This window comes from Pristiophorus japonicus, chromosome 12 (genome assembly GCF_044704955.1).
Source record: "Pristiophorus japonicus isolate sPriJap1 chromosome 12, sPriJap1.hap1, whole genome shotgun sequence".
NCBI classification, from domain to species: domain Eukaryota; kingdom Metazoa; phylum Chordata; class Chondrichthyes; family Pristiophoridae; genus Pristiophorus; species Pristiophorus japonicus.
In genome coordinates, this window is record NC_091988.1 from 123,129,860 (window position 1) to 123,154,806 (window position 24,947).

The window sequence follows — 24,947 nt, forward strand, 5'->3', positions numbered from 1 at the left end:
ATGATGAGGCAAACACCACAGCCTCTCTTCGGGGAAAGTTGCATGAATATTTGAACCAGAAGGAAAGACTGGCATTTATCTAGTGCCTTTTATGACCTCAGACATCTCAAAGCAGTCCACAGCCAATAAATACTTGATAAATGTAGTCACTGTTGTAATGTAGGAAACAAGGCAGCCAACATGCATACCAACAGTGCGACGGGGAGAGAGAAGATAGTGGATTCATTTGGGATTGTTACAGGGCAATAGATAGAGAGCGGGGTAGTGGGATTAGTTTGGGATTAATATAGGACTATTGGGAGAGAGTGGGGGAGTGGGATTAGTTTGGGATTAATATAGGGCTATTGGGATAGAGTGGGGCAGTGGGATTAGTTTGGGATTAATAGGGGGCCATTGAGATAGAGTGGGGCAGTGGGAATAGTTTGGGATTAATGTAGAGCCATTGGGATAGAGTGGGGCAGTGGGATTAGTTTGGGATTAATATAGAGCCATTGGGATAGAGTGGGGCAGTGGGATTAGTTTGAGATTGATAAAGGGCTAAGGGGGAGATGGGGACAGTGGGATTTGTTTAGGAATGATCCAGGGCTATGGGGAGAGAGTGAGGCCATAGGGTTAGTTTTGGTTTGATACAGGGCTATGGGGAGTGAAGTGGGGCTTTCGAGCGCTGCTATAATTAAAGGGTTAAGAATGGGTCTCGGGACTAAAAAGAGTTAAATAGGCTTTTGTAGTGGTCAGCTTTCTAAGTTGCTTGATGGGCAAAAGAGATAATGCTAAAAATAACATGTCACAATGATTAATTGTTGCAAGCTGTGTAACCTGAGGACAATTACAAATAGCCAAACTGTTGAACCACAGGAGGCCCAGAGAGGCAGTTAAACAGGGCAAGGGGTCAGAGGTGACATGTTGGAGAAACTCTATCTGGTATGAGATATAGGAGAATGATTGTGTGATGTGAAATGGAATTCGTCAATCAGCAATTGTGCACGCGGGTTTTGATCCAATTAAACGGCATCGGGGGGGACCATGCATGAGGCTGATATGCATCATTAAGTGTATAAAAGATTGCTTGGAACTTTGTATCATCGGGAAAGCCTGGCTACAGGCAGAGAGCAGAGGGTCTCCCCACCGGTGCGAATAAAGACTACTTGAATCTTCGAACCCAGACCCGGTGTTGAGTGTTTATTTTAAATACTCCACTACAATTGGCATAGTCAGCAGGATCTCAAACGGACGGTGGACACTGGCAGATGGAAAGCCATGTCAAAGGCATGAGTACTTTTTAATTACCACGCACAGTTAGGTCAAGGGCAGAAATCTGTCTGGTGTCAGCTGCCTGAGGGATCCAAATCTGCAGGTCTGGCTGAGATTTCAAGTAGTCAGCAGAAGATCCCAGGTGAAACAATTGCGATCGGTTATATAGAAGTGTGTCTGTGTAACATTGTGATTAATAATTGGTATATGTTGCAAGTAACAGTCTCACGCGTGAGGAGTAAGTAAGGGATGTGCTCTGACAACCTATATGTTGCAAGTATTGGTCTCACTCAGGGTGAGTAAGGACAGGATGTATTGCTGACAACCTATAGCTGTGGGAAGTGAGAAACTCAAGTGGAAACCAGAGGGGGCTCTGACATGGTACCTAGCAGACAAAAATCAAAAATTAGTTGATATAATGATTAAACAAAATTGGAAACCAGACGAACCAACCAAAGAAAATGGTGGGAGTTGGAAAAGAAACAGAAGGAGGAGAAAGCCCTCATTTTAGTCACTCGCGCGTATTATGAATTAAGTAGATGGACTAGGCTATTGATTGAAAAGCGACAAAATAAACTGACAGTAGGTGTGATGCCAACAGCACCCAACAGGACACACAAAAGGAACAACTGCCAGCAGCCCCCATTAATTAGAAACAGTGAGGCTCATAGGAAACCCGAAGTCTGGTATAACTGCAGCAAACTCGGACAAAAGTGATGTGTGGAATGTGGAGAGAGGGTCCCTTTGTACTGCAAGAAATAAGGGTTGACGTTAATTGCTATGGTGATCATTTAAAAAAAAGCAGGAAGGAATCTTTTTTTAAAAAAGCGATGTTTAGTGGGAATTCAAACCATGAAATTGGAGACAGATAGCAGAGAAAAGTGTTAAACCCTATAGGGGACATAGGTTTAAAGTAATTGGGGGGATGGTTTAGAGATTTCTTCACCCAGAGAATGGTGGGGGTCTGGAACTCGCTGCCTGAAAGCGTGGTAGAGGCAGAAACCCTCACCACATTTAAACAGTACTCGGAGGTGCACTTAGAGCGTACGGGGATCAGATTTTGAAACTGGTTAAGGAATAATGGATAGTTATGACTTAATAAAAAGGAGAAAAGGGAAGATCATGTTTCTTTCTTACTGTTCTGGTGTTTTTCTTTGGTGTTTAAAGTTTTTGGGAAGGCATATTCCTTTGATTGGAATTACTGAGGTTAATTAAACTATTAAAAATCAGACTTTTATTATGGCCATGATAAAATTCTGCTTAGTGTAAATTGTGTGGCGAGCCTTTAGTTCCGGACATAAGGCATTTCACATCAATAATTGGTATGGTTTAAAAAAAATTCCGACCAATGTGTAACTGGGAAGAAAAGGATGAAGTGCTATTGTGTGCAAAGTTGTTTTTTTTAATGTTTATTTTGAGAGTAAAAGCACAAAGACTTTACAAGAGTAACAGATTTTTAACTGGAGAATTTAAACTGAAAAGGCTGCAGGCCGTGGCACTGAAATCGACATTGATTGATGGAGTCTGTGTTTTGTAGACTTTCGAAACAAAGGAAGTTAACTCTTTCACAGGCAGCTGTGAACTCTGTTTTAACTCAGTGGGCGATACCTTTTTGAATATTGGAAATCTTCTAAATTTGAAGAGAATCACCAGAGATTCTGTTTCTTTTGTTTTAAGTAGGTGACCATCGGGAAGAAGTGATGTTGTTTAAAGAGGTTAGTGGATTGTGCCTGAGGGATCAGGAGGGCACACCATCGTAACCAACTCTATCTGGCCTCGAGTAAATCTCAGGAGTGAGAGGTGGGGGGCCAGGTAATGGAACAAAACTATGCCAGGGTGGAAGTTTTGAACTCCGGTACAAGGGACCGTATAATATCGTTGATCGAGCTAGTCCCATGATATATACAGCCCGGTTACCTAGGAGAATTAAATGGTTTTATATTTTAAGTTTTTTCAGTTCACCAGCAGGTACCGAGGCAAAAGGAAATGGTTAAGAACACGGGGAATGGGATTCGTCCTCTCCAGGGCGATGAGGAAGAAGGGATGCCTAACGGGATACCCTCACCTAATCAGGTACAGTATAGTCCAAAGGGAAGTGGACAGGACACCGGAGCTAGAAGAATCTCCTCGGGTCCCAGATCTGGAACCACTTCCTGTCCACAGACATACCTCGCAAACCCCACCAATCTCACGAAGTAATAAGAGACATATCACGAATGGTAGAAGTAGGGACGGCCGAGGGTATAGGATAGGGGTACATTTACAGCGGCATGATAATCATACCACTGTAACCGTCCATTATATCAAGGGATGCAAGGACGGGAGCGTGGTTGTACAAGCAGTAGAGTTCAAAAAAGACTCATCCAAAGGCTCCTGAATAAACAGATTTGTGGGAAAAGTGAATTGTTTGTCATAAACACATCGCAGGGCCAACAAATGGGTTAATGGTAATCCTCACTCAGATGATATTGTACCATGATGTGCATCATGAAGTGGTACCTATAATCTGACCAAAGTGCCTGGGTGGTGCAAGCCTGAAACATCGCGGCTGCATGGGAGGATGATCAAGGGATGTTGGCCGAGGGCCAGTACAACCTGCACTGAGTTCAGGGAGAGCGATGGGGCTTGATCGTATCTTGATAAGAATGATGCCGAGGCTATTGGGGAGAATCATAACAGAAGGCAGTGAGGCCTGATTAATATGTTGCAACTGGTTTAATGCTAAAAAGGGGGTAAACAAGGTTATAGAAGGGGAACAAATCATTTTCAATGAAACGGCTCGAAGTAATACATGAATCTTGGTTAGTGGAACAAGCTCAAGGAAACCTGCAGCATATTGCAGAGGGAAACCTCTCTTTCTGGGTAACTGATGGAGATCTAGGGCAATGTCCACTTATCAACTTACTAAGACTTTGTGCCAAGTCAGAAGGTTGGTACAGGTGTACCCGGTGGCACGAGTGTCATTTACAGGAACAGAATTACATCACCCTGTTACAGATAGTAGGGTATTACTCAATCATGCCTGAGAAAAGGACACAAGGAACACCGAAAATGTAACCCAGGTGGGTGGGATAACATGGGTAGCCCCAGGCCAAACTGGATGTGCTCAAGCTCAGGACATGTTCATTTACCTCAACAACCTGGTAGAACATGCAGCCTCTGCATGCGGGTTTAATTGGGATGGGATAACATGGAACTGCACCATGAAGGTAATTGCGGGACAGTATTTTCCCGTACGATCTGTATAAAGAGGGAAGGGTGAATATTGTGTTACACCTTACACCGGGAATACCAGTACGGTACCAGCCTAACTTGTCCCATCACCACGGGAATGTTTGTATTACCCCAGTCCAAACTGTGAGACTTCGGGCACGGGTTTCATTAAGTAATTATTTGCGTAGGCAAGTAAATATCACCATAAGAAAGGAGTTAAAAGTGTAACTGCCAAAGGGAAGATTAATGAATTTGGATAGTTAATTGGGCCAATTGAGGATCAAGTACAATGGGCATTAAGCGAAATGGAGAACAGAGGTTCACAATGGTTAGATGCTGAGATGATACTTACGATATGATTGAGACAGTCCGACAATGAACCAAAGGACAATGTGTGGTTTTTGTGTTATCGATTGTCTAACAACAACCGACACACACTATCAGTATGCAACGAGGGTGGCACCTGTTAACATATTTGACATAGCCAGTATAGACCAAGAGGTTCAAGACTTAGCCCAACGTTTGAGAACCCTTTTACTAAAGGGAGACGATCGGACTTTGCAGTCATCAGAAACCGGGGACGAAGGACAAAGGCTGCAAGTCGAGAAAATCCGAGAGCCTCATGCCCAAACTATCAATAAGATAAGTGAGCTACTACATGCCTTAGCTCAAGGAACACATAAAGAACTTGTATGTGCAATGTATGGCATGTGGTCACTAGGGAACATCTGATACACTGTAAACCAGATGAAACAAGGAAAAATACCTGATTGGATAAGTAATGAGCAGTTGTCCAAATGGACTAAGGATGGTATTACCCTCTGTGATATTCGTAAGACAACACAAGTGTTCTTGTCCCAAGGTAATTGTATTACCAGAGAATTGAAATAGGTAGGTTCGAGCTATCCCACAGATAGAGGGTATAGATGCTGAACCTCTGTAGGCGAAATACAAGGCCAATCCCAGGTTCAGTTCCACGATACACCCCCTTATGCGGTAAAACTCAGTGGCACATTTCAAGGGTTGCATACCGATGGTTGCATGCAATATTTGGATGTGATATTGTGAGCACACCCCATAGAAGGAGGGCAACATACATTATGCGGGTTCACTCAGACGGTTAATTCACGTTGGGGATCAGTCCCCTTTGTCATGGAGGGACTGAGGTAGCAGCCCGGGATGATAGGACGTACTGCATATCTACCAAGGAAAATGAGTACAAGCATGGTAATGTCATATGAGCGATCCCACAACCTAATTTCTGATTTATGCCTAAAGCTGTGGTCAAACTAGGCCATCGATACCTATTCCCATGAAGAGAGGAACACATCGAGAACATCACTTTAAACAACCCGAGACGGGATGATGAAATGGAACAATATGACACACCAAGTTGGCAAGGCGTTCCCCATCTCAAAGAACATTTGACGCAATTGAAAACGGACACTGAGAAAAGCATACTGGAAGATTCCATACAGTATTCAAAGGACATTGAAGAAACCCTGAAGGACACTCAATAGTGGGAACATTGGGGAATGAATGTGAATATCCATCCGTGGATTCGTATATTCTCACATATTGGTGATCATACAGTTAGAGCTGGCTGTCGGATGGGGAATTGGGTCATGCATGGCATGCAGAAAGAGGCAATGGAGAAGGAAAGCAAAAGTTTTAACTATGGAACAGCGAAAGTTGTTAGCCGAGTACCCTGAAATGCTTTGAGACGTAGGTCACGTCCCGACTCCCACAAACTGCATGGCTGAGCACCACAGAACAGAGCAAGGGACACAGGATGAGGTAGAATTAGGTTGGTAATCTTGGGCTAGGTAGCCAAGTACCAAAAGGGGGGACTGAAGTGGGGCTTTCGAGTTCTGCTATAATTAAAGGGTTAAGAATGAGTCTCAGCACTAAAAAGAGCTAAATAGGCTTTTGTAGTGGTCAGCTTTCTAAAGGTGTTTAAAGGGAAATAACACGTGGGAATGATTAATTGTTGCAAGCGGTGTAACCTGAGGACAATTACAAATAGCCAAACTGTTGAACCACAGGAGGCCCAGAGGGACAGTTAAACAGAGAAAGGGGTCAGAGGTAACACGTTGGAGAAAATCCATCTGGTGTGAGACATAGGCAACTGATTGTGTGACGCGAAAGGGAATGGTTAATCAGCAATTCACGCGGGCTTTGGGCCAATTAAACGGCATAGTGGGACCGTGCGCGCGGCTGACATGCATCATTAGATCGCCGCGACCTCAGATGAACACCTCCCCCCACAGGCAACTCAAAGACAGTGGCAGCGGCTAGATACTCCAGGGAGCAGCATGAGCAGGTTGGTGACTGCGGCAAAGTGGAACTGGGCGACTACATTATACGTCACAAGAATGCAGGGAAGTGATTGGTTGGTGTGTTCTCTCACCTTTCTTGCTTTTCTTGCTTAATTATTTAATCAACTGTTTATTAAATAGCAGGCGTGTGTGTTTTATTTAGGGTTAGAACTTTGTGGCATTGGTGGGACTAAAAGTAAAACTTAATGAATTAATTAAATACATTAAGATGGCAGGATGGGTGATGTGTCAGTGCTGCACCATGTGGGAGCTGGTGGACCCCATTGAGGTCCACGGTGACCACGTCTGTGGTAAGTGTCTGCAGCTCGAGAACTTCGGCTCCGCATTGATGAGCTGGAGTCCGAGCTTCAGACACTGCAACACATCAGGGAGGGGGAAGAGTTACCTGGACGCTGTGTTCCAGAGGGTAGTCACACCCATTAGGTTAACTAACTCAGATTTGGCTAGCGATCAGGGACAGGAGGGTGTGACGACGAGTGAGGAAGGTGATGGGGGAGCCTCAGCCCTTGCTCTTGTCCAACAGGTTCGAGGCTCTTACTCCCTGTGTGGACGAGAGCAGGGACTGCAGGTAGGATAAGCAAACTGACCACAGCACCGTGGTATGGGGGGCTATTCAAGTGGGGGGAGTACAAAGAAACATTGTAGTGGTAGGGGACAATATCATTAGGGGGATAGATACAGTTCCCTGCAGCCGTGAGCACGAGTCCTGAAGGCTGTGTTGCCCGGTGCCAGGATTAAGGACATCTCCTCAGGACTGGTGAGGAACTTGGAGTGGGACGGGAGTGTTCCATGTGGGTACCAATGACATAGATAGGACAGACAGGAAGGTTCTATTAAAGGATTATGAGCAGCTCGGGGCCAAATTAAAAAGCAGAACCGCAAAGATAATAATCTCTGGGCTATGACCCGAGCCACGAGCAAATTTGCATAGTGTAAATAAGATCAGAGAGTTAAACTCGTGGCTCAAAGACTGGTGTGGGAGAAATGGTTCCTGGGGCACTGGCACCAGTACCGGGGTAAGAGGGAGCTGTTCCGTCGGGACGGACTCCACTTAGACCGTGCTGGGACTAGGGTGCTGGTGAACCGAATAACTAGCGCTGCAGAGAGAGCTTTAAACTAATTAGTGGGGGCATGGTTCAACTGAGCAGAAACCTAAAAGCTCAAAGAACCAGGTGAAGGCAATAGAGACAGGTAGCACTGGGGTAAAGGAAAACCAGAGCGTGACAGGAAGGGACAGAATCTATAAACATAAGAGTGTATCAGAAACTGGGGCCATAGCAGGAGAAAATGTTAAGAAAACACATTTAAAAGCTCTTTATCTGAATGCACGAAGCATTCGTAACAAATTAGATGAGTTGTCGGCACAAATAGATACAAATGGGTATGATCTGGTAGCCATTACAGAGACATGGTTTCAAGGTGACCAGGACTGGGAACTAAATATTCAGGAGTACTTGACAATTCGGAAGGACAGACAGAAAGGAAAAGGGGGTGGGGTAGCTCTGTTGATAAAGGATGGAATCACTGCAATAGTAAGAAAGGATATTGGTTCAAATGATCAGGATGTTGAAACAGTTTGGGTGGAGATAAGGAACAATAAGGGGAAAAAGTCACTGGCGGGCCTAGTCTATAGGTCCCGTAACAGTAGCAACTCTGTTGGTCGGAGTATAAACCAGGAAATAGTGGGGGCTGGTAAAAAGGGAACAGCAATAATCATGGGTGATTTTAACCTCCATATTGATTGGACAAATCAAATTGGTCAGTGTAGCCTTGAGGAAGAATTTATAGAGTACATAAGGGACGGGTTCCTTGAGCAGTATGTAATGGAACCAACCGGGGGGCAGGCTATCTTAGATCTGGTCCTGTGTAATGAGACAGGATTAATAAAAATCTCCTTGGAATGAGTGAACATAGCGTGGTTGAATTTCAAATTCAGATGGAGGGTGAGAAAGTTGGATCTCTAACCAGCGTACTAAGCTTAAATAAAGGAGACTATGAAGGTATGAGGGCAGAGTTGGTTAAAGTGGACTGGGATAATAGATTAAAGTGCAGGACGGTTGATGAACAGTGGTGAACATTTAAGGAGATATTTCAAGAAAAATATATTCCATTGAGGAGGAAAGGATGTAAGAGAAAAGATAGCCATCCTTGGCTAACTAAAGAAATAAAGGACAGTATCCAATTAAAAACAAGGGAATACAAAGTGGTCAAAACTAGTGGGAGGACAGAAGACTGGGAAGCTTTTAAAAGCCAGCAAAGAATGACTACAAAAATGATTAAGAAAGGGAAGATAGACTATGAAAGTAAACTAGCACAACATCTAAAAACAGATAGGTATATAAAAAGGAAAAGAGTGGCTAAAGTAAATGTTGGTCGCTTAGAGGACGAGACCGGGGAATTAGTAATGTGGATCATGGAGATGGCAGAAACTCTGAACAAATATTTTGTATCAGTCTTTACGCTAGAGGACACTAACAATATCCCAACAGTTTTGGAGAACGAGATCAATTAACTGATGAGGGTATCAATGTGTACATTGTCGCTTTAAAAAAGCTATCCACTCACTGTCATTTCGAAACTTTTAGAACCGAGCATTGTGTGTCCGCTTTGTTCGTGGGATGAAAAATAAATAATCAGAAGAAAGTTGTTGACAAGTTGACTTGTGATTTAGTTTGTCAAAATGTTATGTCGATTGATATGGCCCACCAATACACCCGAGAATGTCGTGCCATTTCCAGTCATCAGACAACCGAGGTGCATCGCCTGCAGGTTAAAAGTAAAAGGCTGTTGGGATTGATACAGGTCTTTGGGGAGAAAGCGGGGCAGTGGGATTAGTTTGGGATTGATAGAAGGCTATGGGGAGAGAGCGGGGCAGTGGGATTAGTTTGGGATTGATAGAAGGCTATGGGGAGAGAGCGGGGCAGTGGGATTAGTTTGGGATTGATACGGGGCTATGGGGACAGAGCGGGGCAGTGGGATTAGTTTGGGATTGATACGGGGCTATGGGGACAGAGCGGGGCAGTGGGATTAGTTTGGGATTGATACAGGGCTATGGGGAGAATGGGGCAGTAGGATTAGTTTGGGATTGAAACAGAGCTATGGGGAGAGAGCGGGGCAGTTGGATTAGTTGGGATTGACACTGGTCTTTGGAGAGAGAGATAGGCAGTGGGGTTTGTTTGGGGTTGGTATGGGACCAAGGGAAGAGAGTGGGGCAGTGGGATTAGTTTGGGATTGATACAGGGCTCTGGGGAGAGAGCGGGGTAGTGGGATTAGTTTGGAGATTGATACAGGGCTATGGGGAGGGAGCGGGGCAGTGGGATTAGTTTGGGATTGATACAGGGCTATGGGCAGGGAGCAGGGCAGTGGGATTAGTTTGGGATTAATACAGGGCTATGGGGAGAGAGTGGGGCAGTGGGATTAGTTTGGGATTGATACAGGGCTATGGGGAGAGAGTGGGACAGTGGGATTAGTTTGGGATTGATACAAGGAAGAGCTGCCTGTGACACGACTGGCAGATTAGCTGTAAACCTCTATGGTTCCTGTAAGTGGACCTCGCCCCCTATGATCTGGAGGGCAGCCTCTTCAGTCCAATATTTAGGCAAATGAAAGCGAGCTGCAAGACATGGCGAGTGGAAGTTGTGGCATGCTGCCAGTGCTGGAAAGGTGGGCTGTATCAGACCAATAGCAGGCTCCAAACCAACAGTTTATTTAAATAAATCTGATAAATGAAAGCTGTACAGTGTGAACCACTGAGTCATACACGTTACTATCCTCCACACCAACAGATGCCCTCACTCCCTGTCTATACACTGACACAACTTCTGCCGCTGTGAAACCTGTTGCAGTTTCGAAAGGTACCGTGATTCTCTGCTGCTGAGCACAATCTTTAAACACCGAGCATTTGTGCTGACGTACAAAACCAGAATGGCTTCAGATGGGCAGCTGTGCACAGGCCATCGATTACTTGCAATGTTGGTGCACTCCCACCCAGCAATGTGTGGAGACATCTTCGACTCCTGGAACAGAGTTGAGGCGGCCATTCGGCCCATCGTGCCTGTGCCGGCTCCCAGAATTAGTCCCACTGCCCTGCTCTTTCCCCAAAACTCGCCCTTTCATGTATTTATCCAATTCCATTTGAAAGCTACAATTGACCCTGCTCCCACCTCAGGCAGTGCATTCCAAATCACAACAACTCGCGGCGAAATAGTAGATGCATTGGTGGTCATTTTCCAACAGTCTATCGACTCTGGATCAGTTCCTATGGACTGGAAGGAGCTAATGTAACACCACTTTTTAAAAAAGGAGGGGGAGAGAAAACGTGTAATTATAGCCTGACATCAGTAGTGGGGAAAATGTTGGAATCAATTATTAAAGATGAAATAACCGCATTTGGAAAGCAGTGACAGGATCGGTCCAAGTCAGCATGGATTTATGAAAGGGAAATCATGCTTGACAAATCTTCTGGAATTTTTTGAGGATGTAACTAGTAGACTGGACAAGGGAGAACCAGTGGATGTGGTGTATTTGGACTTTCGAAAGGCTTTTGACAAGGTCCCTCACAAGAGATTAGTGTGCAAAATTAAAGCACATGGTATTGGGGGTAATGTACTGAAGTGGACAGAGAACTGGTTGGCAGACAGGAAGCAGAGAGTCGGGATTAACGGGTCCTTTTCAGAATGGCAGGCAGTGACTAGTGAGGTGCCGCACGGCTCAGTGCTGGGACCCCAGCTCTTTACAATTTACATCAATGATTTAGATGAAGGAATTGAGTGTAATATCTCCAAGTTTGCAGATGACACTAAGCTGGGTGGCGGTGTGAGCTGTGAGGAGGATGCTAAGAGGCCGCAGGGTGACTTGGACAGGTTAGGTGAGTGGGCAAATATATGGCAGATGCAGATAATGTGAATAAATGTGAGGTTATCCACTTTGGTGGCAAAAACATTATCTGAATGGCAACAGATTAGGAAAAGGGAAGGTGCAACGAGACCTGGGTGTCATGGTACATCAGTCATTGAAGGTTGCAGGTACAGTAGGCAGTGAAGAAGGCAAATGGCATGTTGGCTTCCATAACTAGGGGATTTGAATATAAGAGCAGGGAGGTCTTACTGCAGTTGCACAGGGCCTTAGTGAGGTCTCACCTGGAATATTGTGTGCAGTTTTGGTCTCCTAATCTGAGGAAGGACATTCTTGCTATTGAGGGAGTGCAGCGAAGGTTCACCAGACTGATTCCCAAGATGGCAGGACTGACATATGAGGAGAGACTGGATTGACTGGGCCTGTATTCACTGGAGTTTAGAAGAATGAGAGGGAATCTCATAGAAATATATAAAATTCTGATGGGACTGGACAGGTTAGATGCAGGAAGAATGTTCCTGATATTGGGGAAGTCCAAAACCAGGGCACACAGTCTAAGGATAAGGGGTAAGCCATTTAGGGTCGAGTTGAGGAGAAACTTCTTCACTCAGAGAGTTGTTTACCTGTGGAATTACCTACCGCAGAGAGTTGTTGATGCCAGTTCATTGGATATATTCAAGAGGGAGTTAGATATGGCCCTTACGACTTAAGGGATCAAGGGGTATGGAGAGAGGGCAGGAAAGGGGTACTGAGGGAATGATCAGCCATCATCATGTTGAATGGTGATGCAGGCTTGAAGGGCCGAATGGCCTACTCCTGCACCTATTTTCTATGTTTCCATGTTTCTATGTACCTTGTTTTGTTCCTCAGCTCCAATTCCCAGTGACGGTAAATCTACCTCGCGTTACCGAGCCTATCACTGTATGTGCCTGAAGAGCCAAGCTGAACTAACTGAGAAGGACAACACCCGAACAGTAAGACTTCACGAATAGCTTCATAGGAGCAATAATTGGGTAGACACTTCTCCTGAGTGATAGTGAATGGGCAGACAATGGGAGCCCTGTACTCAATGAGCACTGTATCCAGAGGGAGCTCTGTACCCAAAGGGAGCCCCGTACCTATAGGGAGCCCTGTACCCAGTGGGAGCCCTGTACCCAATGGGAGCCCTGTACCCAGTGGGAGCCCTGTACCCAATGGGAGCCCCTGTACCCAGAGGGAGCCCTGTACACAGCGAGCACTGTACCCAGCGAGCACTGTACCCAGTGGGAGCACTGTATCCAGAGGGAGCACTGTACCCAGTGAGCCCTGTACCCAGTGAGCCCTGTACCCAGAGGGAGCCCTGTACGCAGTGAGCCCTGTATCCAGTGAGCCCTGTCCCCAGAGGGAGCCCTGTACCCAATGAGCCCTATACCCAGAGGGAGCCCTTGCCCAGTGAGCCCTGTACCCAGTGAGCCCTGTACCCAGTGAGCCCTGTACCCAGAGGGAGCCCTTGCCCAGTGAGTCCTGTACCCAGTGAGCCCTGTACTCAGAGGGAGCCCTTGCCCAGTGAGTCCTGTACCCAGTGAGCCTTGTACCCAGTGAGCCCTGTACCCAGTGAGCACTGTACCCAGTGAGCCCTGTACCCAGAGGGAGCCCTTGCCCAGTGAACCCTGTACCCAGTGAGCCCTGTACCCAGAGGGAGCCCTGTACCCAGTGAGCCCTGTACCCAGTGAGCCCTGTACCCAGTGGGAGCCCTGTACCCAGTGAGCCCTGTACCCAGAGGGAGCCCTGTACCCAGTGGGAGCCCTGTACCCAGTGAGCACTGTATCCAGAGGGAGCCCTGTATCCAGTGAGCCCTGTACCCAGAGGGAGCCCTGTACCCAGTGAGCCCTGTACCCAGTGGGAGCCCTTGTCCAGTGGGAGCCCTGTACCCAGTGGGAGCCTTGTACCCAGATGCACTGTACCCAGTGAGCCCTGTACCCAGAGGGAGCCCTGTACGAGCTGCCCTGGTGAAACAGCGACATGCTCAGCCCCAGTGTGGGCATCAGTGGTACCTTATTTCACTGGAGAAATTAACATGAACGTTTCCACCAATCAGCAGCTCAGTGACGTGTCAGCTGATTGACCCAGTGACACAGGGCCCGGAACCAGGTAGGACTTGGCCTCAATGTGAAGCTCGACACAGGCCCACAGATCACTATGGCCTGTGATTCTGGGATTGAATTGATGGAGGAGGCCGTGAGACATACAGTGGGTCTCAGAGAAACCACTGGACAGAGACAGAGAGTCCGGCAAGTGGGGCCCGGTGCCTCTCCCCACTGATGCCCGTTTAAGGGGCGTCTCATTGAGTGTACACAGAATGGAAGGAGACATTTCTGTGTGCCCGGACTCTGGAATCCCTCTGATGTTTTTCCACAGAAAACCTTTGCATGTGCTCCCTCAGAGATTGCACCATCCTCTCCTCCACATCCACAGCCGCTGGCGTGCTTTCCTGCTTCGGACGCCTCACTCTTCTGAAAACCTGAAAGGAGAGTCACAGTGAGGGGAGGGAGATGTTGAGGGCCCCTTGAAAGACAATAAAGACTTGCATTTATATAGCGTCTTCCACACTCTCAGAATGCTCCAGAGTGCTTTATGCACAATGAGGTACTTTTGAAATGTAGTCACTAATGTGATGTAAGGAACACGGCAAGACCACAAATAATAATCAGATAATGACCAGAAAACCTGGTTCTCCTCAGTGATTGTTGGTTGAAGGATAAATATTGGCCTGGACACGGGGAGAACTCTCCTGCTCTTCCTTGAATAGTGTTGTGTGATCTTTTACGTCCACCTGAGAGGGCCAACACTGAGGCGCTCCCTCAGCACTGCGCTGGGAGTGTCTGCTTGGATTTTGTGCTGGAGTCTCTGGAGTGGGGCTTGAACCCACAGCCTTCTGATCCCGAGGCGAGAGAGAGAGCCACAGACTGAGCTACAGCTGACACCTAAAGGTTTCTCCCAGCCATTGGCTCCCTGCAGCCAGATGCTGATCAATGTTCAGGATTCGAGCCCCTGGGCCAGGCACAATCTCACTGGCAACACTACAGCTGGATGGAGCAGTGTCTGGCGCGCAAGGCATTATGGGTACTGTTGCCACCATTATCAGATGGGCTTCACGGATGGAGCAGCATTTCTGGTAGGTGAGGGACAGGAGCCACAGCCTCCCACAGTCCCCGCTCGATCTCCCACAAACCCCACTAGATCTTTCACCCCCACTAGATCGACCATGGTCCCGCTATTAGATCTCCCACAATGCTCCACTAGATCTCAATTAATCCCCAGTAGATCTCCCACAATCCCCCTCTATAGCTACCGCAGTCCCCGCCCGGTCTCCCACGATCCCCACTCAAACTCCCACAAACTCCACTAGATCTTCAACAACCCCTCCACTAGATCGCCAATACCCCTCTACTAGATCTCCCACAATCCCACAGCTAGATCTCACAGAGTCCCCACTAGATCTTCCACAATGCCCCACTAGACCCCCACAGTGTCCACTAGATCCCCACAATGCCCACAATATCTCCCACAGTCCTCACTAGACCAACAACAGTCCTCACTAGATCTCCCACAGATCCTCACTAGACCAACAACAGTCCTCACTAGATCTCCCACAGATCCCCGCTAGACCAACAACAGTCCTCACTAGATCTCCCACAGATCCCAACTAGACCAACAACAGCCCTCACTAGATCTCTCACAGATCCCCACTAGACCCGCAACAGTCCTCGCTAGATCCCCACTAGACCAACAACAGTCCTCACTAGATCTCCCACAATCCCACTACTAGACCCCTGCAACCCCCCACAAATCTTTCACAGTTCCCACTAGATCTGCAACAGTGCCCCAGTAGATCTCCCACAGTGCCACAAATAGATCCCGACTAGATCCCCACAGTCCCCACTAGATTCCCCACAGCCCCCACTAGATCTCCCACCATTTCCTACTAGATCTCTCACAGCCCCCCAATAGATCTCCTTGTGTCTGGTGTAATTACACACTGTGTGTGCATCAGTCTGTACGCTGTGTCTGGTGTAATTACACGCTGTGTGTGCATCAGTCTGTACACTGTGTCTGGTGTAATTACACGCTGTATGTGCATCAGTCTGTACGCTGTGTCTGGTGTAATTACACGCTGTGTGTGCATCAGTCTGTACGCTGTGTCTGGTGTAATTACACGCTGTGTGTGCATCAGTCTGTACGCGGTGTCTGGTGTAATTACACGCTGTGTGTGCATCAGTCTGTACGCTGTGTCTGGTGTAATTACACGCTGTGTGTGCATCAGTCTGTACGCTGTGTCTGGTGTAATTACACGCTGTGTGTGCATCAGTCTGTACGCTGTGTCTGGTGTAATTACACGCTGTGTGTGCATCAGTCTGTACGCGGTGTCTGGTGTAATTATACGCTGTGTGTGCATCAGTCTGTACGCTGTGTCTGGTGTAATTACACGCTGTGTGTGCATCAGTCTGTACGTTGTGTCTGGTGTAATTACACGCTGTGTGTGCATCAGTCTGTACGCTGTGTCTGGTGTAATTACACGCTGTGTGTGCATCAGTCTGCACGCTGTGTCTGGTGTAATTACACGCTGTGTGTGCATCAGTCTGTACGCTGTGTCTGGTGTAATTACACGCTGTGTGTGCATCAGTCTGTACGCTGTGTCTGGTGTAATTACATGCTGTGTGTGCATCAGTCTGTACGCTGTGTCTGGTGTAATTACACACTGTTTGTGCATCAGTCTGTACGCTGTGTCTGGTGTAATTACACGCTGTTTGTGCATCAGTCTGTACGCTGTGTCTGGTGTAATTACACGCTGTGTGTGCATCAGTCTGTACGCTGTGTCTGGTGTAATTACACGCTGTGTGTGCATCAGTCTGTACGCTGTGTCTGGTGTAATTACACGCTGTGTGTGCATCAGTCTGTACGCTGTGTCTGGTGTAATTACACGCTGCGTGTGCATCAGTCTGTACGCTGTGTCTGGGTGAAGGGAGGAGGTGGAAGCCATGCAGGGGAAGTTTCACTTTCGATGCTTCACTGGGACCTGCCCTGTGTACAGGGCCAGACTTTTATACGTGAAGCATGTCTGGCGACTGAGAAACCTAAAGGAGCTGGTCACATTTGAACATTTGAGATGATGTATCCACTGGGCACATGGTGTAAATAAAGATTGTGAATACTGAGCGAAGCTGTTGTCTCCAGTGGTTACAGTATATCCTGGGCAGCGATTGCATCAGTTTCTCTTTGGCAGGTAACCACCCCCCCCCCCCCCCACTCCCCCAAGGGTGTAGGACTTGACCGACTGTACCCCCTGCCCTCAGTGCCACTCCATTGATGCCGACGGGTGTTCTCGGATTGCATGACCTGAGCTATGCGACGAATGGCCATCACGCTGGCATCTCCCACGATGCCTCCGTCCCATACAGTCACCGGTGCTGCGGTTATCTGAAGGGCAGTGATGGTCGAGAGTGCCGGAGGACGTCCCATGCAACGTGAAGCTCATGGGCAAGAGCTGAGGAGGGGGACAATGAGGGTCTCGCTTCCACTGGGATGCCACTCGGGCAGTAACCCACCCCATGGAAAGCGTGGAGAGGCCGTCCAGATCAGGGGGCCTGTCCCACTGCAGGCTGACCAAGCTCTCCAAGACCAGTGTAGCCTGAGGTGTCCTGCTCAACCCTGGCCTGCAAAGGAGAGTGCAGTGGAGCAGGCTGGAGCAGAAGGGCAGTAACATGCAGAGGAAGGTAGCTTGTCCACAAGATGGGGTGCATTTCCTGCACCAGGAACAGCTCGCTCCGGCACGGTACAACAGACCCACGCGGCAGTCACACCATGGAAGGTGAACAAAGTCCCCGTGAGCCAAATAAACCCACAGGCTTAGCCAGGGCGGGGGTGTGTGTGGGGGAGTGACCCGGGTGGGGGGGGGGAGGGGCTGTGGGGGAGTGACCGGGGCAGGGGGGGGGAGTGACCGGTGCGGGGGGGAGGGCAGTGTGTGGGGGAGTGACCGGGGCGGGGGGTGGGGGGATGTGTGGGGGAGTGACTGGGGTGAGGGGTGTGTGGGGGAGTGACTGGGGTGAGGGGGGGTGTGGGGGAGTGACCGGGGTGAGGGGGGGTGTGGGGGAGTGACCGGGGTGAGGGGGGGTGTGGGGGAGTGACCAGGGCGCGGGAGGGGGTGTGGGGGAGTGACCGGGACGGGGGAGGGGGTGTGGGGGAGTGACTGGGGCTGGGGAGGGGGTGTGGGGGAGTGACCGGGGCAGGGGGGGGTGACTGGGGAGGGGGTGTGTGTGGGGGAGTGACTGGGGAGGGGGGGGTTTGGGGGAGTGACTGGGGAGGGGGAGGGTTGTGTGTGGGGAGTGACCGGGGCAGGAGGGAGTGACCGGAGGGTGGGGGAGTGACCGGGGCAGGGGGGTGACTGGGGAGGGAGTGTGTGTGAGGGAGTGACTGGGGAGGGGGGGGGTTTGGGGGAGTGACTGGGGAGGGGGAGGGTTGTGTGTGGGGAGTGACCGGGGCAGGAGGGAGTGACCGGAGGGTGGGGGAGTGACTGGGGCAGGGGGGAGTGACCGGAGGGTGGGGGAGTGACCGGGGCAGGGGGGAGGGGGGGAGTGACCGAGATGGGGAGGGGGGAGCTCCGTCAATCACCATTTGAAATAGGCCCATTGGTTTATGTTCTTTCAAGAAGTCTAACTCCATTTTGATTTTGCGGAATTTGTGGATTTGCCAGGATGGTGACTGGATTTTCGCGGTTTTTTCAGAGCCAATCTCATTGCACCTTCCCCCCGCCCCCACAGCCCCATCACTGGAATACAAAGTGCAGTCAATGAGAATATTCTCACCTGGATGCTGCAGTAACAGGCCAGGCCTTTGACGACATTTAACACAGCCAGGAAGCTGAGACAGCCGATGATTAGCACTGCGGACGGGACACAGAGACAGTGTGCCGGGGGAGAGAGGAGCTGGGTGGCACTGGTCAGCTGGGCGGCACTGGAGGACCTTCCCAGAGAGGCTGCTGCAGCACTCGTCGATGCATCTGGGGGTAAGCACACTGGAGACAAAAAATCATAGTCAGAACTTAGAGTCTTAAAGGGCAGAGCCTGACTAGAAGGTCCCCTGCCTTTAAATAGGGCAGGCCTTCACTGCCACAAACCTTTGAAGGACATGTTGAAAAGACTTAAACAAATCATACGGCATCCTTGTCTTTATTAATAGAGGCACAGAGTACAACTGCAAGGACATTATGCTAAGCCTTTATCACAGGTTCGGCCTGAGCTGGCGTATTGTGACCAGTTGTGGCCACCGCACTTTACAAAGGGTACCAGCGTCTTGGAGAGGGGGCAGATGAGATTGACCAGAATGGTCCCAGGAATAAGGGACATCAGTTATATGGAGAAACTAGAGAAATGGGTTGTTCTCTTTAGAGCAGAAGGTTAAGGAGGTGTCCAAAATTATGACTGATTTTGAGAGGGTAAATAGGGACAAACTGTTTGTAGTGATAGGAGGGTCGGTAACCAGACGGACACAGATTGAAGATAAGAACCAGAAGGGAGATGAGAATTATTTTACGCAGCGAGCTGTTGTGATCGGGAACACGCTGCCTGAAAGGGCGGTGGGGGCAGATTCAATAGTAACTTTCAAACAGGGAATTGGATCAATGAAGGTGAGAAAATTGCAGGGCTATGGGACAGAGCCACAGAGTGGAACTGACCGGATCGCTCGGTCAAAGGGCCGGCACAGGCACGATGGGCCGAATGGCACCTTCTGTGCTGTATCATTCTATGACGCTATGAATAGAAATATTCCTTTCCTTCAAACAGGGCGGAGTTTCACTGTGGGCACAATGCCCCGCCCCTTTAAACAGGGCGGAGTTTCACTGTGGGCACAATAGCCCCTCCCCTTTAAACAGGGCGGAGTTTCACTGTGGACACAATGGCCCCTCCCCTTTAAACAGGGTGGAGTTTCACTGTGGGCACAATGGCCCCGCCCCTTTAAACAGGGTGGAGTTTAACTGTGGGCACAATGGCCTCTCCCCTTTAAACAGGGAGGAGTTTCACTGTGGGCACAATGGCCCCTCCCCTTTAAACAGGGCGAAGTTTCACTGTGGGCAAAATGGCCCCTCCCCTTTACTGTCAGAAACAACTAGTGGGGAAAGCAGCCATGTACTTACTTTGTTTTTCCTCATTTCTCCATCAGACCAGTTAACACAGAGGTGGTTTCAAGTTGAAGACATGCACCATTAAAGTAGTGGGGTGATAATTCCCATCCTGTGTAACTGGGGTTTATGCCACAGTCCCAGTGGTGGAGTGGGACCAACCCGAGCAAATTCACTCCCAATAAATAGTTGACCATTCAGTTAACCCTTCTAATTGACAAGTGAGAACAAAAACACATTCCAAGTCAAACATCGCTCCGTTTAACTGTTTCTTGGTTTTGTCCCACGGACTGGAACTGTTAAAGGGCTCATGCTTTTATATTTGGGTCATTTCCCCTTCAATTGATCTTGCAATTGTTTAATTCTGCTTTGATGAGGTAACAGAGAGGATTGATGAGGGCAATGCGGTTGACGTGGTGTACATGGATTTCCAAAAGGCGTTCGATAAAGTGCCACACAGCTTGCCAGCAAAGTTAGAACATAAGAACATAAGAAATAGGAGCAGGAGTAGGCCATACGGCTCCTCGAGCCTGCTCCACCATTCAATAAGATCATGGCTGATATGATCATGGACTCAGCTCCACTTCCCCGCCCGCTCCCCATAACCCCTTATCGTTTAAGAAACTGTCTATTTCTGTCTTAAATTTATTCAATGTCCCAGCTTCCACAGCTCTCTGAGGCAGCGAATTCCACAGATTTACAATCCTCTGAGAGAAGAAATTTCTCCTCATCTTTGTTTTAAATGGGCGGCCCCTTATTCTAAGATTATTACCCCTAGTTCGAGTCTCCCCCATCAGTGGAAACATCCAATCTGCATCCACCTTGTCAAGCCCCCTCATAATCTTATATGTTTCGATAAGATCACCTCTCATTCTTCTGAATTCCAATGAGTAGAGGCCCAACCTACTCAACCTTTCCTCATAAGTCAACCCCCTCATCCCCAGAATCAACCTAGTGAACCTTCTCTGAACTGCCTCCAAAGCAAGTATATCCTTTCGTAAATATGGAAACCAAAACTGTACGCAGTATTCCAGGTGTGGCCTCATCAAAACCTTGTATAGCTGTAGCAAGACTTCCCTGCTTTTATACTCCATCCCCTTTGCAATAAAGGCCAAGATACCATTGGCCTTCCTGATCACTTGCTGTACCTGCATACTATCCTTTTGTGTTTCATGCACAAGTACCCCCAGATCCTGCTGTACTGCAGCACTTTGCAATCTTTCTCCATTTAAATAATAACTTGCTCTTTGATTTTTTCTGCCAAAGTGTATGACCTCACACTTTCCAACATTATACTCCATCTGCCAAATTTTTGCCCACTCACTTAGCCTGTCTATGTCCTTTTGCAGGTTTTGTGTGTCCTCCTCACACATTGCTTTTCCTCCCATCTTTGTATCATCAGCAAACTTGGCTACGTTACACTCGGTCCCTTCTTCCAAGTCGTTTATATAGATTGTAAATAGTTGGGGTCCCTGCACTGATCCTTGCGGCACCCCATTAGTTACTGATTGCCAACCAGAGAATGAACCATTTATTCTGACTCTCTGTTTTCTGTTAGTTAGCCAATCCTCTATCCATGCTAATATATTATCCCCAACCCCGTGAACTTTTATCTTGTGCAGTAACCTTTTATGCTGCACCTTGTCAAATGCCTTCTGGAAGTCCAAATACACCACATCCACTGGTTCCCCTTTACCCACCCTGTTTGTTACATGGCCATGAAGCTCATGGAGTAAAAGGGACAGTGGCAGCCTGGATAGCGATTTGGCTCAGTGACAGGAAACAGAGAGTCGTGGTGAACGGTTGTTTTTACAGTGTCTGAGAGGGCGGTGGAGGCAAATTGCATCGTGGTTTTCAAAAGGGAGTTGGATAAGTACCTGAAGGAAGACATTGTGCAGGGCTAGGGGGAAAGAGTGGGGGAGTGGGACTGGCTGAAATGCTCTTGCAGAGTCCCGGCACGGGCTCGATGGGCTGAATGGCCTCCTTCTGTGCTGCAACCATTCTATGATTCTATGATTTAACAGTCTATGTTTTGTGGTCAACTTTGGCCTTTTGGGGCCGTATGTAACCATGGAAACCATTAACGATGGATAATCTGCCTAAAAGCCAGTCCATAAATCTCACAAGTGGTAGCGTGAAGCTGTTTGAGTATTCATGGAGGTACACACAGGAAACCCAGTGTCCCTGAGTTCCAGGCCACAGGTAGGTGACAACTGCGGACTTATTCTCACCAACCCCTCCATCTCCTCTCGCTCCAGAGACAGAAACACCGAACCGTGTCTTGAATCCTCAGTCAAGAGAAAAGGGGAGCGGTCAGGCAAGTGGACTTGAGGTTGATGATCAGCCATGATCTTATTGAATGGCGGAGCAGGCTCAAGGGACCAAATGGCTGACTCCTGCTCCTATTTCTTATGTTCTTATAGCTCTTCGATGTGAATTGCTGGTAACTTATGCCCCAACTCATTGACCCTTTATGTTACCATACACTGCAGGTTCCCCGACTTGCTCCCAGGATCCTCATTTTTACCCAGTATGCCCTGGGATTTGAATCCTTCTCCTGAGAGGAGCCTCGTCCTTCCCAAAGACAAGACCCAACTCTGGCTTGGCTGAAAGCTGCCGGGAATGAACTGCTGAGATTCCCACCTGAGACCTGCAGGGACACTTGTCCATTCTGATTGGAGCCTCCCACAGAGGCAAAGAGAGTGCACCGATATATCCCAGCATCCTCTTCTGACACGTGTGCAATAGTGAGCGAGTCACGCCCATCCAGCGACACAGCCCCGGTAAAGCCTGAGTAAAGCCGCACACTGCGTTCCGTTTTCCGAATAATTCCCGTGTCCTGTGTCTGATTTACCACCTGGGGATGGAGCGAAGGTTTGAGGTTAGTCATCTGTCAATGCTGCAATCTCTGTCTGCTGTCTGTTTGAAACACTCACACCCTTTCTATTCCGTTACAGGACTCACTGCCCTGCTCCGTAACCAATGAGAGGGAGAGAACCTTTCTCCAAAGCTCTGGTCCACACCAGGTGTGCCTGTCTCTGCACAGTGTTCCAGCACCTCAGCAGCAAGATTCCGGGCCAGGTGCCCAAACACTACCTGTCCTGGGTAATTCGGGACGCGATTATTTGTACTGTACAAATGGCAGCCATTTGTCTCTGATTGGTCCCCTTGGAGGATAAGCCACACCCTGAAGTTTCAAAGGAATGTGTAACTGGAACTGCCGACCCTAAGGTCTCACTGACTTCGCAAATTGTAACTCGATCCACCGTGACTTCCAGAAGCCACAGAGGACCGAGCTCCCCAGAAGACAGAAGGGCCAGCCAAAGTGCCTTACCCCCAGCACAAGTGCTTCCCTCCCCCACCCGAAGTCCCTACTTAACACAGCACAAATGCTTGACCTTACACCCCTCCCCCACCCCATTCCTGTGAAACTTCAGGGTGGGGCATTGTGTGCAGATCGTTAACAGGTTTATTGGGTATGAAGTGAGTAGTGACAGTGTTATGACTTCTGGATACCATCCACTCCAACAATGTCCGTTGTAGGGGGTTGGAAGAACGTGATCTGTCTTCCCAGAGTTCCCTCTCGCCCCTCCGATCCCCCCCACCCATGTCTCTAACCCCCCCGTCTCTCTCTCTGCCCTCCCGCAACGCTCTCTCGCTCCCCCCTCACACTCTCTCCCTACCCCCATGCTCTCTCCCTCCCCCAACCCCCCACGCTCCCTCCCCCCCACCTCCACACTCTCTCCCTCCCCCCCACGCTCTCTCCCACCCCCATGCTCTCTCCCTCCACCCCTCCCACACTCTATCCCTCCTCGTCACGCTCTCTCCCCCTCCACCCCCCCCACGCTCTCTCCCCCCCAAGCTCTCTCCCCCCCACACTCTCCCTCCCCCTCGCCCACTCTCTCCCCCCATGACCCCCACACCCCCCACATATTCTTCCCCCCCCCAGACTCTCCCTCCCTCCCACGCTCCCCCCCGCCCCCCCACACTCTCCCTCCCCCTGCCCCCGACACTCTCGCTCCCCCCACACTCTCCCCCCCACACTAGTTCCCTCCCACCCCAACACTCTCCCTCTCCCCCCACGCTCCCTCCCCCCCTACGCTCGCTCCCTCCCCTCCCGCCCCCTCACACTCTCCCTCCCCCCCCTCACGCTCTCTCCCTCCCTCCCCCCATGCTCTCTCCCTCCCCTTCCACCCCCCCGCCATGCTCTCTCCCTCACCTTCCACTCTCCGGCCTCACACTTTGCAGCCAACGTGAGGCTCCAAGTTGTGGATTCTGTGGATTCACACTCAACATCTCACATATTCAAAAAGCACATGCACACAGAGAGCAGGGAAATGAGAGTAACAAGCTCCCACACACAGCACTGGCCCCAATTGGGGGGGTGGGGGCTAACCCCTCAGCCCAACTGTATAATGGTAGTGCCGTCGATAGCCACCTCCAGAAACAGGATGTTGTTTGATAGCTCTGAGGGTTGGTAAAACACGTACACCCCTGGTGTATATCAGGGAAGGGTCTCCAAGGGTGGGTACACCCCTGGTGTATATCAGGGAACGGTCTCCAAGGTTAAGTAGACCCTGGTGTATATCAGGGAAGGGTCTCGGTGTGCGTTGTCTGCAGTGTCTCTCAGTCTACACGTTGTCACTGAGCTGATAGTCTCTCCCGCAGAGTGACCCCCCCTGTTTCAGGGAATGTGCTGGGTCCTGTTTGATGTGAAACTATTCGCTTTAAGTTTCAATTCTTTAAAGGCCAGTGGTGACTTATTATTGGCCTGTGGTCTCGGGTCTGATGTTTCCTTTCCTGTTTACCAGAAATCACAAACCAACTCGATTCTACTGACCCCTCGCTCGCTCACCAGTCCTCACCCAATCCCCCAGACCCCTCACCCAATCTCCATTCCCCCTCACCCAATCCCCGTGAAACCCTCACCCAATCCCCAGAACCCCCTCACCCAATCCCCAGAACCCCCTCACCCAATCCCCATTTCCCCTCACCCAATCCCCAGAACCCCCCTCACCCAATCCCCAGACCCCCCCTCACCCAATCCCCCAGACCCCCCTCACCCAATCCCCAGACCCCCCTCACCCAATCCCCAGAACCCCCTCACCCAATCCCCAGTTCCCCTCACCCAATCC